The following is a 15,127-nucleotide window of genomic DNA, read 5'->3' as shown; positions in this document are numbered from 1 at the left end:
GATTGATTACGCGTACACATGAGCCAAAAGAGGTCATGAGAAAGGGCCATAAGGGGCCACGAAAAAGGGGCAAAAGGGGCACGGAATAGTTTGGCGAGTCAGATTAAAGAAAATCCCAAAGCTTTTTATAAACTATTTAAAAGACAAGAAGATAAAAAGGGAGAAGAAAGGCCCATTCAAGGATAACAAAGGGAATTTGTGCTTGGAGTCTGCGTATGTAGGCAAGGTACTTTGCGTCTGTTTTCACCAAGGAGAAGGACACGGAGGACAATGAGGTCAGTGTAGAGAATACTAATATGCAAGGGTAGTTTGTAATTAAGGAGGTGCTGTTGGGGCTCTTGAAGAGCATTAAGATGGATAAATCCCCAGATTTAATTCCAGGTTATTGAGGGGCTGGAGAGGAGATTGGACGAGCCTTGACAAAGATCTCTTCCTCTCTAGCCACATGAGAGGGCCCAAAATAATGGAGAGTCAGCTAATGTAGTCCCTTTATTTAAGAAGGGAAGTAGAGAGAATCCAGGAAATTACAGGCCAGTGAGCCTCATGTCAGTGGTAGGGAAGCTATTGGAGAGGATTCTTTTGTATAGGATTTACTCGTTTGGAAGAGAATCGTTAATTACAGTCAGCATGGCTTTGTACATGGCATCTTATTAACTTGATCAAGTGTTTTTGAGGTGACAAAGATAATTGATGAGGGAGGGCAGTGGATGTTTCCTACATGGATTAAAAAAAGGCATTTGATAACGTCTCCCATGGTCAGCTGATCCAGAAGATTTAGCTGCACAGAATTAACAGTGACTTGGGTGTAAGGATTCAGAACTGGCTGAACTAATACTCTACTTCCTTAGAAGGCGTAGGAAGTTTGGCATGTCCCCCACAACTCTCGCCAGCTTCTACAGATGCACCAAAGCTTTTTAATGCTGCATCCATCCAAGACCGCAGAAAATTGCAGCGAATTGTGGACGCAACCCAGACCATCACACAAATCAACCTCCTTCTATTGACTCCATTTATACCCCACGTTGCCTCAGCAAGGCCAGCAGCATAATAAAGGGTGATCTGCCCCCAAGCCACTCCCTCTTCTTCCCTCTCCCATCAGGTAAAAGGAATAGAAGTGTGAAAACGCACACCTCCAGATTCAGGGACAGTTTCTTCCCAGCTGGCAACTGAATCATCCTACAACCACAGAGCAGTGCTGAACTACTAACTATCTCATTGGTGACCTTCGGACTACCCTTGATCGGATTCTGCTGGCTTTACCTTGCACTTTATTCCCTTATCATGTATCTATCCACTTTGTTTTGTCTTTCTATTGGTTAGCATGCAACAAAAGCTTTTCATTGTACCTCGGTACATGTGACAATAAACTATACTAAACTAAAACTAAACTAATAGAAGACAGATGGTTGTGGTGGAAGGACAATGGTCAGGCTGGAGGGCTGTGACCTGTGGGCTTTCACAGGGATCCATGCTGGAACTGCTGCTGTTGTGATATTGTAGCGACCATGGAGAATGGTCTAGGTCGTCGAACCCTCGGATTGGCCAGCGAGGTCACGTGGGAACGCGACCATGGGGATTGGTCCAGGGAAGGACATCGCTGATTGGTCAGCGATGTCATGGGTGCGTTTGGCGCCCGATTTAGTTAGTTCGTCTGAGTCTTCAAGGAAGACAGTAAGTTTATATTGGTTGTCCTGCGACTTGTTGTTTTGATTCTGTATTCGTGTATTGCGGTTGCAATAAACTTCATCTACAACTACAAGTCTCGGACTCGCCATATTGGTGACCCCGAACGTGATCTGGACGATCACCGACTGAGAAAAACCCGACGCCTCGTTGACGATGACTGAGCAGGGCACACCGGAGTCAAGCGCGGCGGACGTTCATCTTCCGTTATTTTGGACGTACGCACCGCAAGCTTGGTTTATCCACGCCGAGGCCCAATTCCATATAAAGAAGGTGTCGGATGATTCCACGAAGTATTTCTACCTCGTCAGCGCACTATCGCCGGACACAACCAAGCGCGTGATGCGGTTCATAATAAATTCACCTGCGGAAGACAAGTATGAAACCATGAAGAAGGTATTACTGCGGACCTTCGGGTTAAAAAAGCATGGTGGTGCGGCAAAACTTCTGCACCTACCGGAGCTTGGAGACAAACTGCCTTCCGTCCTCATGGCCGAAATGATGGTGCTAGCCGGTGAGCATACGGATTGCCCGATGTTTGAGCAGGCATTCCGCGAAAAACTCCCCGAGGATGTCCGATTGCTGCTTACGGATTGTTCTTTTAAGGACCCCGAAGCATATGCAGCGAAAGCGGACGCGCTCATAGCAGGAAAAAACAAGGCAGGGGATTCCATCAACAAAGTCTCGACATCGGTGACCACGCCACAGCGACGACAAGATGGCGCCACGTCTCCCGCCAATTCTCCAAAAGCCCGCCAAAAAGATCCGCACAAGCGCGGCTGGTGCTATTATCACCTACGATGGGGTAACGAATCCCGCAACTGCCGCTTGCCTTGTACCTTCGCGGGAAATGCCTCGGCCGATCGTACATAGGGGCAGTTACGATTGGCCAGAACCGGCGCCTCTATGTCCATGATCGATTCACGGACACAGAATTTTTGGTGGACACCGGAGCCATTGTCAGCATAGTGCCGCCGACCGACCTCGAAACCAGATCGGGTAAGACAGGTCCCACCCTTATCGCGGTTAATGGCAGCCCAATTCGCACTTTCGGCACACGGAAGATGTCCCTTGCGTTAGGCCTACGCACGTACGAATGGCCATTCATCATAGCCGACGTCAAACAAGCGATCCTGGGCGCAGATTTTCTCTGGGCTTTTTCACTGGTTCCTGATGTCCGCGGTAACGACCTCCGACCCGCTGCTGAAGACGAGCACGTCGCTCCGGCAATCGCCTCCTCGCCCAGCCCTACTGTCCAGGCCGTCGTCGCGGCCCCCGACTCGTATGCTGCGATTCTGGCAGAGTTCCCAGAGCTGCTCGTCCAACGTTTCGACGCGCCTTCAGCTAAGCACGGTGTGGTCCATCACATCCGCACCGAAGGCCCTCCCGTTTTCGCTCGGGCCAGGAGACTACCGCCAGACAAACTGGTGGTGGCACGGGCGGAGTTCAGGAAGATGGAGGAAATGGGAATTGTTCGTCAGTCTGACAGCCCGTGGGCCTCGCCGTTACACATGGTCTCCAAGGCATCTGGGGGGTGGAGACCATGTGGCGATTATCGGCGTCTCAATGCTGTCACCACGGCTGATCGCTACCCCATACCGCACCTACAGGACTTTTCATCTGGACTGGAAGGAGCGGTAGTGTTTTCCAAAATCGATTTGGTGCGAGGATACCACCAGATTCCGGTGCGACCGGAGGACATACAAAAAACTGCAACTATTACTCCGTTCGGGTTGTTTGAATGGTTGCGTATGCCTTTCGGTTTAAAGAACGCGGCACAGGCTTTCCAGCGACTGATGGACCGCGTGGGCAGGGGTTTACCCTTTGTGTTTATTTATTTAGACGACATCCTGGTAGCTAGCCCCTCAGTGCAAGAACACCAGGCCCATTTGCGGACCGTGTTCCAGCGGCTCCAAGACCACGGGCTCATTATTCAACCCTCCAAATGTCAATTCGGCCTCCCTGCTCTCGATTTTCTAGGGCACAGAATTACCCCTGCCGGCGCTGCCCCTTTGCCAGAGAAGGTGGAGGCTATTCGGGCTTTCCCCAGGCCCACCACAGTAAAAGGGCTGCAGGAGTTCGTTGGCATGGTTAATTTCTACCATAGATTCGTTCCGGCGGCGGCGCGAGTCCTGCGCCCGCTTTTCCAATGCCTTGCAGGTAATCCAGTAGAATTGTTGTGGTCCCCGGCCGCAGAGTCGGCTTTTACGGCAGCTAAGGCAGCCTTGGCAGACGCCACCATGTTGGTCCATCCGAGCCCCTCAGCCCCCACGGCCCTGACGGTCGACGCCTCTGACGTGGCGGTGGGTGGAGTTCTGGAGCAGCAGGTTGGTGGCCGTTGGCAGCCTTTAGCGTTTTTCAGCCGGCAACTAAATTCGGCCGAGCTGAAATATAGCGCATTTGACCGAGAGCTTCTAGCTCTCCATTTAGCTGTCCGTCATTTCAGGTATTTCCTCGAGGGCCGCCCATTTGTGGCATTTACGGACCACAAGCCATTAACATTCGCTTTTTTGAAATTGTCTGACCCATGGTCGGCCCGCCAGCAGCGGCACCTCACTGCTATCTCAGAATTTACCACAGATGTCCGTCATATCGCGGGTAAGCTGAACGCCGTTGCTGACGCCCTGTCTAGACCTGCTTTTCCCCCTATTTCGGCGGTGGACTGCGAAGTGGATCCCCAGGAGCTTGCGGAGGCACAGCTCCTGGCGGATACCGTTTCGACGTACCAGTCCACCACTTCGGGATTGAAGTTGGCCCAGGTAGCTTGTGGTTCGGAGGGCACGAAAGTCTGGTGCGATGTTTCTCTTCCTCGCCCCAGGCCGGTAGTACCGCCCTCCCTTCAGCGCCGGGTTTTCGATGCCATTCATGGGCTGGCGCACCCGTCCATCCGCTCCACCTCTGCTTTGGTAGCAGCTCGGTTTGTCTGGCATGGCCTACGGAAACAGGTAGCGGGTTGGGCACGTTCCTGCGTTCCCTGTCAGACCGCTAAAGTCCAGCGCCATGTCCAGCCCCCCGTACAGGATTTCGAAGTCCCGGCTTTTCGTTTTTTTCACATCCACGTGGATTTGGTCGGGCCTTTGCCTTCCTCCCAGGGCTACACCCACCTCCTCACGGTGGTGGATCGGTTCACCCGGTGGCCAGAGGCTTTCCCATTGTCTGACATCTCGTCAGCGTCTTGTGCTAGGACTTTGGCCCTTCATTGGGTAGCCCGTTTCGGGGTCCCGGCAGTTATTACAACTGACAGAGGACCACAGTTCACTTCGTCCCTCTGGGCCGCGCTGGCGGAACTGTACGGGTCCAAATTACAACCCACAACTGCATATCACCCCCAGGCAAATGGTCTCGTGGAGAGGTTCCACCGCCAACTTAAGGCGTCCCTCAGTGCAAGGCTTGAAGGCCCGGACTGGGTAGACCAACTCTCTTGGGTTCTTTTGGGCATCCGGACGGCTCCAAAGCCAGATCTCGGTGCGTCGTCCGCAGAGCTGGTATATGGCTCGACCCTTCGAGTACCTGGAGATCTGTTTCCGGACACTTCAGCACTGCTCCCTACAGTCCCAGCAGCGTTAGCAGCTCTCCGGGAACGGGTGGGCTCCCTGGCTCCAGTGCCGACTTCACGTCATGGGTGTCCCATGGTACATGAACCGTCTTCCCTGAAGGACTGTGAGTTCGTTTTTTTGCGTAAAGATGCCCATCGCGCCCCGTTGCAGAGGGTCTATCAAGGGCCGTTTCGGGTTTTACGTAAAGGAACGGCTACTTTCACCTTAGACATGGGCGGCAAGAGTGAGCTCGTCTCGGTGTCCCGGCTCAAACCTGCCCATTTGGACCCGGATCAACCAGTCCTGGTCGGTCAAACCCCTAGAAGAGGCCGACCTCCGTTAGTTCCGCCCAGTCCACAAACCCCCATTCCGACAGTTCCTCCGGGACCCCCAGTTTCGGCAGTCCCCCTAGGACCCCCCGTTCCGGCAGTTCCTCCAGGACCCCCCGTTCCGGCAGTTCCTCCAGGACCCCCCGTTCCGGTAGTTCCTCCAGAACCTCCCGTTCCGGCTGTCCCACCAAGTCCGGAACCTCCGGCTCCTGTGGTTCAGGCTGTCCCTCTCCGTACTCGTTATGGTCGCGAAATCAGGCTCCCAGCTAGGTTCCGCACCTCGGGTTCTGGGGGGGGTCATGTAGCGACCATGGAGAATGGTCTAGGTCGTCGAACCCTCGGATTGGCCAGCGAGGTCACGTGGGAACGCGACCATGGGGATTGGTCCAGGGAAGGACATCGCTGATTGGTCAGCGATGTCATGGGTGCGTTTGGCGCCCGATTTAGTTAGTTCGTCTGAGTCTTCAAGGAAGACAGTAAGTTTATATTGGTTGTCCTGCGACTTGTTGTTTTGATTCTGTATTCGTGTATTGCGGTTGCAATAAACTTCATCTACAACTACAAGTCTCGGACTCGCCATAATATACATATAAATGACCTAAACATAAACGTACAGGAAAGAACTGCAGATGCTGGTTTAAATCGAAGGTACACACAAAATGCTGGAGTAACTCAGTGGGACAGGCAACATCTCTGGAGAGAAGGAATGGGTGACGTTTTGGTTCGAGTCTGAAGAAGGGTCTCGACCCGAAACGTCACCCATTCCTTCTCTCCAGAGATGCTGCCTGTCCCGCTGAGTTACTCCAGCATTTTGTGTCTACCTAAACATAAATGTAAATGGGTTGATGAGTAAGTTTGCAGGTGACACTCAGATTATTGGGGTTGTGGAGTGTGAGGAAGGCTGTCAAAAGTATACAGCCGGATATAGATCAGCTACAGAAATGGCAGATAGAGTTTAATGGCAGATAGAGTTTAATCCAAGCAAGTATGCACTGTGGCACTTAGGAAGGGGAAAATATACAAAGAATGGCATGAATCTTACAGCATTGATGTGCAGAGGGATCTCGGGGTCCAAGTCCATAATTCCCTGGAAGTAGCAACATAAATAGCGTGACAAAGAAGGCATAGGTCATAGGGTCAGGCTTATTTTCATAGGTCAGGGCAGTAGGTATAAGAGTCAGGAAGTCATGTTGCAGCTTTATGGGACTTTAGTTAGGGTACATTTAGAGTAACATGTGCAGTTCTCGTAGCCCCATGATAGGAAGGATGTGGTGGCTTTGGAAAGTGTACAGAATAGGTTTACCCGAAAGATGCTTACATTAGAGGGTATTAGCTACAGGAAGAGGTTGGACAGACTTGAATTGTTTTCTCTGGAATGCCAGGGGTTGTAGGGAGATCTAATGGAATTATATAAAATTACGAGAGGCATAGATCGGGTAGACAGTCAGAATATTTTTCCCATGATGGAAAAATCAAATACCTGATGGTATGGCTTTAAGGTAAGAGGTGCAAAATTTAAAGGAGATGTGAGAGATAAGTTTTTTTTACACAGTGGGTGGTGAGTGGCTGGAATGCACTGTCGGGGATAGTGATTGAAGCAAATACGCTAGTGGCATTTAAAAGACTTTTGGATTGGCATATGTATACGTAGAGAATGGAGGCATGTGAGTTTTTTTGCAGGTAGATTACAGAAAGTCTTGGAATCATGCTCGGCACAGACATTGTTGGTCGAAGGGCCTGCACTTTGTCAATATTGATTACCATATATAATCATTATTATTTTAATACACCATGTTTATATGCAAAATAAAGAATCGTAATCCCAATGTAATCTCACACACTTGTTCGTTGCTCCCAATTTCAATTTTAAATGTAACATTGTAATTTTTACAGGTTATTCTAGATGCCTTTTTCTACTCGATTTGCTATTTACAGCTGCAGTCTACACTCTTCCAACTGTTCATTTTTGGAAATCCACCACATTATTGAACAAGACAAGCATCTCTTTGGACTTCTCGTAAAGGTAGAAAGATTCTAAGGGGAGTAAGAGACGACCGTGGCTGACAAGGGAAGATGTATAACATAGCAAAGATGAGTGGGAAGCTAGAGGTTTGGGAAACTTTTAAAGAACAACAGAAGGTCACTAAAAAGGTAATACGGGGAGAAAAGATAGACAATAGAACAATAGACAATAGGTGCAGGAGTAGGCCATTCAGCCCTTCGAGCCAGCACCGCCATTCAATGCGATCATGGCTGATAACTCTCAATCAGTACCCCGTTCCTGCCTTCTCCCCATACCCCCTCACTCCGCTATCCTCAAGAGCTCTATCCAGCTCTCTCTTGAAAGCATCCAACGAACTGGCCTCCACTGCCTTCTGAGGCAGAGAATTCCACACCTTCACCACTCTCTGACTGAACAAGTTCTTCCTCATCTCCGTTCTAAATGGCCTACCCCTTATTCTTAAACTGTGGCCCCTTGTTCTGGACTCCCCCAACATTGGGAACATGTTTCCTGCCTCTAATGTCTCCAATCCCCTAATTATCTTATATGTTTCAATAAGATCCCCCCTCATCCTTCTAAATTCCAGATGAAGTACGAAGATGAAGTACGAAGGTAAGCTAGCCAAGAATATAAAGGAGGATAGTAAAAGCTTCTCTAGGTATGTGAAGAGGAAAAGATTTGTTGAAACAAATGTGGGTCCCTTGAAGACAGAAACAGGTGAATTTATTATGGGGAGCAAAGAAATGGCAGACAAGTTGGTACTTTGGTTCTGTCTTCACTAAGGAAGACACAAACAATCTCCCAGAAGTACTAGAGGACAGAGGATCAAGGATGACGGAGGAACTGAAGGAAATTCACATTCGTCAGGAAATGTTGTTGGGTAGACAGATGGGACTGAAGGCTGATAAATCCCCAGGGCCTGATGGTCTGCATCCCAGGGTACTCAATGTGGTGGCTCTAGAAATCGTGGATGCATTGGTGATCATTTTCCAATGTTCTATAGATTCTGGATCAGTTCCTGTTGATTGGAGGGTAGCTAATGTTACCCCACTTTTTAAGAAAGGAGAGAGAAAACAGGGAATTATAGACCAGTTAGCCTGACATTGGTGGTGGTGAAGACGCCGGGGTCAATTATTAAAGATGTAATAGCAGCGCATTTGGATAGCAGTAACAGCATCGGTCCAAGTCAGCATAGATTTATGAAGGGGAAATCTTGCTTAATTCATCTTCTGGAATTTTTTGAGGATGTAACAAGTCAAATGGATAAGGGAGAGCCAGTGGATGTAGTGTATCTGGACATTCAGAATGCCTTTGATAAGGTCCCACACAGGAGATTAGTGGGCAAAATTGGAGCACATGGTATTGGGGGTAGGATATTGATATGGATAGAAAATTGGTTGGCAGACAGGAAACAAAGAGTAGGGATTAATGGGTCCCTTTCTGGCAGGCGGTGACTAGTGGGGTGCCACAAGGCTCAGTGCTGGGTCACCAGTTATTTACCATATATATTAATGATTTAGATGAAGGAATTAAAAGTAACATGAGCAAATTTGCAGATGACATAAAGCTGGGTGGCAGTGTGAACTGTGAAGAGGATGCTATGAGGATGCAGGGTGACTTGGATAGGTTGGGTGAGTGGGCAGATGCATGGCAGATGCAGTATAATATGGATAAATGTGAGGTTATCCACTATGGTGGCAAGAACAAGAAGGCAGACTATTATCTGAATGGTGTCAAATTAGGAAAAGGGGAAGTGCAACGAGATGTAGGTGTCCTTGTACATCAGTCACTGAAAGTAAGCACGCAGGCAGTGAAGAAAGCTAATGGCATGTTGGCCTTAATAATGAGAGGATTTGAGTAAAGGAGCAAATAAGTTGTTCTGCAGTTGTTCAGGGCCCTGGTGAGACCACATCAGGAGGATTGTGTGCAGTTTTGGTCTCCCAATTTGAGGAAGGACATTCTTGCTATAGAGGAAGTGTAGTGTAGGTTCACGGGGTTAATTCCCAGGATGGCGGGACTGTCATATGATGAAAGAATGGAACGACTGGGCTTGTATTCACAGGAATTTAGGATGAGAAGGGATCTTATAGAAACGTATAAAATTATATTAAGGGATTGGACATGCTCGATTCAGGAAACATGTTCCCAATGTTGAGTCCAGGGCCAGGGGCCACAGTTTAAGAATAAGGGGTAGGCCATTTAGAACTGAGATGAGGAAAAACATTTTCATCCAGAGAGTAGTGAATTTGAGGAATTCTCTGCCTCAGAAGGCAGTGGAGGCCGATTCACTGGATGCATTCAAAAGAGTTAGATAGACTCTTAGGGCTAGCGGAATCAAAGGATATGGGGAAAAGGCAGGAACAGGATAATGATTGTGGATGATCAGCCATGATCACATTGAATGGTGGTGCTGGCTCGAAGGGCCGAATGGTCTACTCCTGCACCTATTTTCTATGTTTATATTTACATTTTACCCCCTTTGAAGTCTCAATATTCTTACTCTACATTGTGGAATCTAATTCCACTAATATTGCTAACATTATTCGCTCAAGATTTTATATCAATATGAAAAAGAATAGGAGTATGTACTTTCTTTATTCTAAAATGAAAAATACAAAGTGCTGGTGCAACTCAGCTGGTCAGGCAGCAGCTCTGGATCTCAAAAGGATAGGTGACACTTCAGATCAAAACTTTTCACGATGAAGGTTCCCGACCCGAAACGTATCCTTTTTCTCCAGAGATGCTACCTGACCCACTGAGTTACCCCAGCATTTTGTGTCTATCTTTGACATAAACCAGCATCCACAGTTTAATGTTTCTACTACTTTCTTTATTTGGATCATTTTATAATTCCAGCAAGTCAAAATGCAAAAAAACACCACTTTTGAGTTTCTGGAAGTATGTCATTTATTTATAACTTTAAATTGCTCACATTTAAATGCCAAAGTATGAACTAATAATTGGAGCAACCAGAAGATAGAAGATGACGAAGAAAAAATTCAACATCTGATAAAAGGATTTAACACCTACTGAATGAAGTAGGACCTACTCATATCACAAAACCACAAAATTTGACAGAACTTCAAACCTCTTTAGAGCAGAGATGGTTAGTCGTCTTTAGAGCAGAGATGGTTAAGAGTAGATTAGTGTAATGGTGTCACTCGTGTTATGTTTGATGCTTTTGCAGTTATGCCCCTTTAGCTTTTGTTGGTGAGGAGCCAAACTGTTACACAAAGGGGAAATAACAGGATCATGATAAGTATTTATGCAAAGAAGTACAAAATAGAAATTCTTCTTAGTGAGAAGAGCAATGATAGCCAGAGGACACAAGATGAAATTGTCAAGAGAATTAGAGATAAGGTAGAAAATCAATGAGCAGAGAATAGAGAGGAAACGGAGGTGTCATCAAATTCAATTTCATGCCACATTTGTAAAGTCTTTCCTGAGGAGTAAATAAGTGATTAATTTACAATATGATGATGGCACAGATATCATGAATTAGAAATGTATCCCTTTGGGCCATTTTTGTTGGCTAAGCAGTCAACCAAACAAACAGCGTCCATACCGAAATGCATTCACACTAGAACTGTAGAGCCTGACACAGTCTTACAAGAGGCAGAGCAACCCAACAGCAATCTAAATCAGTAATATTTGTTGCTTTTTGGAGCACCTCACTCACATTTATACTGAATCACAAAGCCCAAATCAGTGCTAAATGGGAGGTTGGCTCAGTTACCAGCCATGATCATTTGGAATGGCGGTGCTGGCTCGAAGGGCCGAATGGCCTACTCCTGCACCTATTTTTCTATGTTTCTAATAAGGGGTAGGCCATTTTGGACTGAGATGAGGAAATACTTTTTCACCCAGAGAGTTGTGAATCTGTGGAATTCTTTGCCACAGAAAGGCAGTGGAGGCCAATTCACTGGATCAAGGGATATGGGGTAAAAGCCGGAACGGGGTACTGATTTTGGATGATCAGCCATGATCATATTAGGCTCAAAGGGCCAAATGGCCTGCTCCAACATCTATTTTCTATGTTTCTACTTAAAACCAAAGACCTGGCAATGAGAGGTAAGTTGAAAGTCTTTTTCATTTTCGGCTGGTACTTCATCTCTAATTTGTTTTATGGCAAGTAACAGCACACTGGGAAAAAAAATCACTATTTACTGAGACATTTTGTTGATCTTGTATTGTCCGACTGCATTCCATTAACTGGATAACAGCCAGCAGTAAAAAAGAAACTGCAAATCATGCCATGGACAAAAAATATGATTATTCAGACTTGTGGAAGCATTTACAACAGGAATCTTACGTGCAGGAAGGAACTGCAGATGCTGGTTTAAACCGAAGATAGACCCAAAAAGCTGGAGTAACAGCATCTCTGGGGAAAAGGATTAGGTGATGCTTCGGGTTGAGACTATTCTTCAGACTTCTGTATTTCAGTATTTGTTCTGTGTGAAACCAAAGACACCAAGTGCTGGAGTAACTCAGTGTGCCAGGCAGCATCTCTACAGAGCATGGAAAGGCAACATTTTGGGTTGGGCCCCTTGGTCAGACTGATTGTAGTGGGAGACGGGGGGTGGAGGGGAAAGCTGGTGGAGCCCCGGGCCTGCAGGCGGTCGAGTCGAGGAGTGTCGGTAGAGGCACTGGTCTGGAGGCAGACAAGCTTGTGATCCTTTGTAGAATCCAGGTAGGCGAGGAAGCGTTTGTTGAGGGCGTGGATCTGGCGTTGAATGAAGTACAGTTAGGGACCATTGCAGGTCTGGGTGAGTGAGGCCCGGAGTGTCAGAGCGAGGGCCTGCTGGTGCCGGCACATCGCAGCCAGTGTACAACGCCGGGCACGGAAGGGGAACCGTTGTGAAAAGTGGCAGATCGACTGTCGGAACCTGTAATCCAGGTTGGGTCCAAACTGGTAGGTCTGGAACCGGAGCTGGAATCCCCGAGGTAGAAGATGGAGGTGCAGACAAGCACCGAGAGAACAAACACGGCTGTGGTAGCGAGCCTGGGTTTAAACGTGGTCGTAGAGTCGGAGAGCAGGAGGAATCAAAGAAGGGGAGATCTCTGACTACATTTTATCTCTGTTTGCTTTGCTATTACCTTCTCCCAGCTAACAATGATCTATTCAACAAATCCCTTAATCTCCATTCCCTTTGTCCTGTTTTCACACCTTACATTTCCTTATCTATGTATATCCCTCTCCCCTTACATCAGTCTGATGGGTTTCGACCCGAACATCACCCATTCCTTCTCTCCAGAGATGCCCCGCTGTCCCGCTGAGCTACTCTAGCTTTTTGTGTCCATCTTCAGGTTTAGTTTAGTTTAGTTTAGAGATACAGCACGGAAACAGACCCTTCGGCCCACCGGGTCCGCGCCGACCAGTGATCCCCTCACATTAACACCATCCTACACACACTAGGGGCAATTTACATTTATACCAAGCCAATTAACCTACAAACCTGCATGTCTTTGGAGTGTGGGACGAAACCGAAGATCTCGGAGAAAACCCACGTAGGTCACGGGGAGAACGTACAAACTCCGTATAGACAGCACCCGTAGTCAGGATCGCACCCGGGTCTCCGGTGCTGCAAGCGCTGTGAGGCATCAGCTCTACCACAGCGCCACCGTGCCGCAAAGGGGGTGTTTGATTGGCAGATGATTGGGCAAAGGCCAACCAACCTACAACCCCCCCCTTTCCCCCCGTCTCTTCCCTGCGTCCCACTTCATGTGGCTCAATGTTTCACGCCGCTTCTATCCTTCTCTCCTTATCTCCCATTCTTCGTCTTTTCATCTCAGTTCAGTTTAGTTTTCATTTGAACTGAGAGGCGTGAAATATGAAGCCAGAGGAAGGAATAGGGGACAGTGATGGGGGACGGAGGTGGGGGGACTGTGCGGGGTAAGGGAGAAATGAGTGCGTATCCAGTTGGGCCGCAAGGAAGAGATGGGGTAAAAGTGGGGGGGGGGGGGAGGGGGCAGGGGGTTGTAGGTTAGTTACCTAAAATTGGAGAATTCAATGTTCATAACATCATGGTTGTGAACTACCCAAGTAGAACACGAGGTGCTGTTCCATTATGTGCAGCATCATTCTGGCTATGGAGGAGGCTTAGAACAGAAAGGGGAGGGAATGCATGAGTGAATCAAGGAGTTGTGGAGGGAGCTGTCTCAGTGGATAGCAGAAAGGGGAGGGGTTGGGAAGATGTGACTGGTGGTGGATCACGTTGAAGGTGGCGGAAACAAAAGTCTTAATTGTTTCAAGAACTAGCCGCAGAACCATGGCTTTTGACCACCAATTGGGAATATGCAAACATGCACAAGAGTCCCAGAAATAAAAAAAGTCAAAATGCATAAAATATGAATCAGGTTGTATATTACATGTGCTTTTTTATTGAACATGTGAGGCATCAATGAACACTGCAGGCAAATCAGAGCACGACCTTCAGTGAATTGAAGGGACCGAGGCTTTTGATTGGGGAACACTCGGATGGTTTTCATGGGAACACACTCCTCCATGCATTTTCTTATGATGTCGGTAACAACCGTAGCGTATTCATTCAGGCCCATTGCTGAGTCCTTGAACATCGTCCAATCTACCGACTTCAAGCAGTCCCGGACAATAGTCACATAATATTCAATTTCATTTGCAGCTCCTCAACAATCCATGCATGCAGTAACACCAGGTAAGTGGCATATAGCATTCACACAAGTGTCAGATAATGTCCATCTCCATCAAGATAGGAACTAATCATCTACCCATAATATTAAATAGTATTTTCATCACTATATGTCCCCCATCTCTAACCTAAAAACCTGCAAGACCAACAGCAACTTGATGACAAATCCAGGACAATGCAGTTTGCTTGTTAGATTTAGCTCTGAGGGCTTAGGGAATCAAGGGATATGGGGAAAAAACTGGAACGGGATACTGACTTTGGATGATCAGCCATGATAATATTGAATTCTATTTGGGTTCTACTTGATGCTATGAGGTTGCAGGGTGACTTGGACAGGTTGTGTGAGTGGGCGGATGCATGGCAGATGCAGTTTAATGTGGATAAGTGTGAGGTTATCCACTTTGGTGGTAAGAATAGGAAGGCAGAGTATTATCTGAATGGTGTCAAGTTAGGAAAAGGGGACGTACAATGAGATCTGGGTGTCCTAGTGCATCTGAAAGGAAGCATGCAGGTACAGCAGGCAGTGAAGAAAGCCAATGGAATGTTGGCCTTCATAACAAGAGGAGTTGAGTATAGGAGCAAAGAGGTCCTTCTACAGTTGTACAGGGCCCTAGTGAGACCGCACCTGGAGTACTGTGTGCAGTTTTGGTGTCCAAATTTGAAGAAGGATATTCTTGCTATTGAGGGCGTGTAGCGTAGGCTTACTAGGTTAATTCCCGGAATGGCGGGACAGTCATATGTTGAAAGACTGGAGCGACTAGGTTGGTATACACTGGAATTTAGAAGGATGAGAGGAGATCTTATCGAAACATATAAGATTATTAAGGGGTTGGACACGTTAGAGGCAGGAAACATGTTCCCAATGTTGGGGGAGTCCAGAACAAGGGGCCACAGTTTAAGAATAAAGGG

The 15,127-nt window shown here is 47.6% G+C and overlaps 1 protein-coding gene across 4 annotated transcripts in view; it reads right to left on the bottom strand.

The window, feature by feature from the left end:
• The window catches only part of fyco1a (FYVE and coiled-coil domain autophagy adaptor 1a), a 164,014-nt gene that overhangs the window by 58,082 nt on the left and 90,805 nt on the right, over positions 1-15,127 (bottom strand). The window lies entirely within an intron of this gene.

This window comes from Rhinoraja longicauda, chromosome 2 (genome assembly GCF_053455715.1).
Source record: "Rhinoraja longicauda isolate Sanriku21f chromosome 2, sRhiLon1.1, whole genome shotgun sequence".
NCBI classification, from domain to species: Eukaryota; Metazoa; Chordata; class Chondrichthyes; order Rajiformes; family Arhynchobatidae; genus Rhinoraja; species Rhinoraja longicauda.
Note: the sequence above shows the minus strand (reverse complement) of the source record. Positions and strands in the feature narration are given on the sequence as shown.